We start from the raw sequence: 5,240 nt of genomic DNA, 5'->3' as shown, positions 1-5,240 counted from the left end.
TATGTTCTACCTTAAAAAAAATAAATATTTTCTTTTTCTAGCAGTTTGTTTCAGGGCATTCATTAAAATGTCCCTCAGTAAACAGTAACACTTATTTTCTGTTTCTTGGTTTGGTTTGTATTCCGTTCTAAGATGTGGTATAGTGTGGTGGTTAAGTATGGTATCTAAACCAGTTTGCTGGGTTGTAAGCTGCCCTGTCATGTACTATAGTATTAATTAAAATGCTCTATTGAGGTAGAAGGGGCAAAGTTCTTTGATGGTTACAAAATTAATTAATTATGACGCATCACAGGGGCTCACTCCTTCTATTTATACCTTTGGTCAACAATATTTATCAGTTGCTATATGCCCTGCACTGGCCTGGATGATGACAAGTTAAACATTTTAGGAACTGAATCTTCTGTGGGTGGAGTATTAGGTGTATGTGTGTCATAAAAGGAGATGAATTTGAACAGATAGGAAAGGGAAAGGTGATCATGAATTTTGAAAATCCCACCAGAGTGATGAGACCTATTCTGGACAAGTGTCGGGGGATCTTTTTATTATATTTTAAGTTATAAGCTAATGTGAACAGATTTGCATTTTAGAAATGTCACTCTGACTGGGCTGAATCAAAGGGGTCAATAGTTCCAAATAGGATATTTTGAAAATATATGAAATGATGCAAATATGAGATAACAATAATGTATGAGTGGTGCTGGCCAAAAGAGATGTGTGTGTGATTGAAATGTTGGTGTGAGCTGGGTGAAATAACATAAAATGAAACTGTACTGCTTAGAAAAATGACCATTCAGGTGGTATTTATTCAATTACTCTGCTAAATAGAATATTGTATTTTGCTGACTACTTAATGGCACAAAGACACTGGGTTATTTATTCTTTCATCTATAGGCTGAAGAAATATGAAGTCTAATATTCTATTTGACATAATTTTGTGTACTCTGTTGATATATAATCTCTGAACCTAAGGGTCATCCAGGCCCCAGTGAAAACAGTTTAATCCCTCTGTGTTCTGTGCTCCCAAAACATCTTGTGAATATACTCTTACTATAGTTATCATACTGTACAATTGTTTACTTTTATATTTTACTCTGCAGAAGACTGACTCTTTTAGGATTTTGTTTTCTAAGCTTTGACTAAGATTCAGTGGGGGCATAGCCTTATCTTAATCTGGATTTAAAAATCACAAAACCCTGGTTGGAATATTTATTCGCTGATTAACCTTCCCTTGTCTCAGTTCACTTCTTAATGAAGATAACACTGCCTCCCACTCTATTATGGATGAAGTAAACTAATATATGTAAAGAACTAAGCAAACTGTCTAATTAGCTAATTAAGTCATGTAATTAATAGGATAGAAAAAATACTATTAGCCTTTTAACATAAAATATGAACATATAGCAGATCTATTAAGAACATGTTAATGGGTGAATAATATTAGCTAAAATATTAGTACTTTCTATATACCAGAAACAAATCTAGGTATTTTACATGCATTGACTTATTCAATCCTTATAGAAAAGCCTTGATGTCACTATTATTTTTTTCCATGTCTGTGTGTGTGTGTCACTACAATTCAAGGTGACTAAACTTACTACTAATTTTATACCAGTTTTACAATGAGAAAAGTGAGACCAAGAGAGTTTGTAATTTGCCAAAGGTTTATATTACCTGTTATTTAGCAGAGCAAGGTTTAGAATAATTCTATTTATTGCTTCTGCAGATGGATGCATGAAATGAATGAATCTTTTCCTTTCTTTCCATAGCTCTTAAAAATAAAAATCTTTCAAAAAATGAAACAAGAACATTATTGATATAATTCATGAACAAATGCAGTCAAGAAAGGGTCTATTTTCTTCAGTAAAGTGTTCATTTACCAAGCACTCTGCCTGATACATGGTAAGAGTAAGGCTAATGAGCTATTGAATCAATGAGTGCCTGTTTATAACTGACACATACAATGAATTCCGTTTTAATAGTTTCAAATGATTATTATAAATAATAACAGTAACAACAAAAGCAAACGAAACCTATCAAAAGGATGGGACTAAGTGTCATGAACTGAGAATAGCAGGAAGGATAGGAAGGTGGTGAAAATGCAGTAAGAGCAAGGTGGAAATGAAAACATCTCCCCTGCCCTTTGCTTCTTACTTACCTTATTTCCAGATCTGCCACTTGGATCCAAGTGCAGTAAAATGTTCATGTTCTTGAATTTTCAGGGCAAACACTCAGCATCACTAGCCTCCTTTGGAGGAAAAAAATAGTGAAAATGTTAAGATTTTACACAGCTGTGACTTTTTAGCAATAGTAAGCAGATGAATTACTGCTTAACACAAAAATCTCAATTTTTTCTTACACATACTTGTATTTTCCAATAGTGGGATCCAATTTGAGAAATTTTAAATTATTTTTGAGTCAGGAAGGTAAGTGTTGAATTTTAGCTATTCTTCTTTCCTTTGTATGAATTTAATTAAGATTATTAACAGAATAGATACCTGAGCACACATTAGGACTGTGAGCATTCAGTGGCATCGTCAGGTTTATGTTTCTAACTTGTTAGAAATCGGTATTCTAGACAGTAACATTCTAAACTTCTGTAAGGGACATAAATGGAAAATGTTTAGTTTACGCCATTTAAACATAAAAGAGATCACAACAAGCACTGATTATACTGCTGTTTCCAGAATCCAGACAGGCATTTTTATTCTGATGTTTTCATTCAGAAAGGTTAAAACAGTATTAATACTTTTTACTTAAGAGTGAAGAACCAATATTTATCTTGGATCTGGGCAAACAGCTCAATTTTTATCGTTAATAAATATTCATTGTCCAATTTCCTCCAAGCAAAATTGAAAGAAGAATTTGTTTTCATTTATTTTTGACAGTTTTCCTGCTTTTGAACATAGTGATAAAAGATGTGTTTCACTTATCCTTTGCTCCTGTCATTCACTACAGCAGACATACAAATACTAGGGTTCTAATTCATAATCAATCTCACCTGAATAGTTATTTACTCTAAAAGATACTCTGTGGTCAGAACTGTAAACACGACTGATTTCAGACTTGAAATAAAACTGACTAAACAACTCCAAGTGGTCAAGCATTTTCAGATTCGTAAATAGGAGAACTTGGCCTAATTTCAAAGCTGCTTTTATCTTGGCTTATTATAAAAAAGATAAATAAGTTAGTATCGGATATATAAAATACATAGATGAATAGACATGGCTACTCACTCTTTTTTCTCATGGAGGTAGGCCACACATTTGATGATTGTTTTAGCCCTTGCAATGTTAGCATCTATACCTATTAAAGAGACTTAGATGTACAATCATGTCGTCTGCAAATAGAGACAATTTGGCTTTCTCCTTTCCTATTTGAATACCCTTTATTTCCTTCTCTTGCCTGATTGCTCTGGCTAGAACTTCCAGTACTATATTGAATAGAAGTGGTGAGAGAGGGCATCCTTGTCTAGTGCCAGATTTCAAAGGAAATGCTTCCAGTTTGTGCCCATTCAGTATGATATTGGCCGTTGGTTTGTCGTAAACAGCTTTTATTATTTTGAGATACGTTCCATCAATACCGAGTTTACTGAGTGCTTTTTTTTAAATTTTTTATTGCATTTTAGGTTTTGGGGTACGTGTGCAGAACATGCAAGACAGTTGCATAGGTACACACATGGCAGTGTGTTTTGCTTCCTTTCTCCCCTTCACACACATTTGGCATTTCTCCCCAGGCTATTCCCCCCTGCTCCCCCCCTCTGCTGGCCCTCCCCTTTTCCCCCCAATAGACCCCAGTGTTTAGTACTCCCCTCCCTGTGTCCATGTGTTCTCATTTTTCATCACCCGCCTATGAGTGAGAATATGCGGTATTTCATTTTCTGTTCTTGTGTCAGTTTGCTGAGAATGATGTTCTCCAGATTCATCCATGTCCCTACAAATGACACAAACTCATCATTTCTGATTGCTGCATAATATTCCATGGTGTATATGTGCCACATTTTCCCAATCCAGTCTATCATCAAGGGGCATTTGGGTTGATTCCAGGTCTTCCTGGAATCAACACACTGTCTTCCACAATGGTTGAACTAATTTACACTCCCACCAACAGTGTAAAAGGGTTCCTTTTTCTCCACATCCTCTCCAGCATCTGTTGTCTCCAGATTTTTAATGATCGCCGTTCTAACTGCCATGAGATGGTATCTCAATGTGGTTTTGATTTGCATCTCTCTGATGACCAGTGATGATGAGCATTTTTTCATATGATTATTGGCCTCATATATGTCTTCTTTTGTAAAGTGTCTGTTCATATCCTTTCCCCAATTTTGAATGGGCTTGTTTGTTTTTTCCTGTACATCTGTTTGAGTTCTTTGTAAATTCTGGATATCAGCCCTTTGTCAGATGGGTAAATTGCAAAAATTTTTTCCCATTCTGTTGGTTGCCGATTCACTCTAGTGACTATTTCTTTTGCCGTGCAGAAGCTGTAGAATTTGATTAGGTCCTATTTGTCTATTTTGGCTTTTGTTGCCAATGCTTTTGGTGTTTTGTTCATGAAGTCCTTGCCTACTCTTATGTCCTGGATGGTTTTGCCTAGATTTCCTTCTAGGGTTTATATGGTGCCAGGTCTTATGTTTAAGTCTTTAATCCATCTGGAGTTAATTTTAGTGTAAGATGTCAGGAAGGGGTCCAGTTTCTGCTTTCTGCACATGGCTAGCCAGTTTTCCCAACACCATTTGTTAAACAGGGAATCCTTTCCCCATTGCTTGTTTTTGTCAGGTTTATCAAAGATTGTATGCTTGTAGATATGTTGTGTTGCCTCCGATGCCTCTGTTTTGTTCCATTGGTCTATATCTCTGTTTTGGTACCAGTACCATGCTGTTTTGATTACTGTAGCCTTGTAGTATAGTTTGAAATCCGGTAGTGTGATGCCCCGCGCTGTGTTCTTTTTGCTTAGAATTGACGTGACTATGCGGGCTCTCTTTTGGTTCCATATGAAGTTCATGGTGGTTTTTTCCAGTTCTGTGAATAAAGTCAATGGTAGCTTGATGGGGATAGCGTTGATTCTGTAAATTACTTTGGGCAGTATAGCCATTTTCACGATATTAATTCTTCCTAACCATGAACATGGAATGTTTCTCCATCTGTTTGTGTCCTCTCTTATTTCGTTGAGCAGTGGTTTGTAGTTTTCCTTGAAGAGGTCCCTTACGTTCCTTGTGAGTTGTATTCCTAGGTATTTTATACTTT

At 35.8% G+C, this 5,240-nt stretch overlaps 1 long non-coding RNA gene across 1 annotated transcript; it reads right to left on the bottom strand.

The window, feature by feature from the left end:
- Nucleotides 1-1,668: 1,668 nt before the first annotated feature.
- LOC144578870 (uncharacterized) lies at nucleotides 1,669-2,594 on the bottom strand. The gene is made up of 3 exons (XR_013525327.1): nucleotides 2,496-2,594; nucleotides 2,156-2,245; nucleotides 1,669-1,783 (listed from the first exon to the last, which is right to left on the bottom strand). It is a non-coding gene; the product is annotated as an uncharacterized LOC144578870 (long non-coding RNA).
- Nucleotides 2,595-5,240: the final 2,646 nt, after the last annotated feature.

Source organism: Callithrix jacchus, chromosome 1, assembly GCF_049354715.1.
Source record: "Callithrix jacchus isolate 240 chromosome 1, calJac240_pri, whole genome shotgun sequence".
Lineage (NCBI taxonomy): Eukaryota > Metazoa > Chordata > Mammalia > Primates > Cebidae > Callithrix > Callithrix jacchus.
This window is presented reverse-complemented; position numbering and strand designations above follow the sequence as displayed.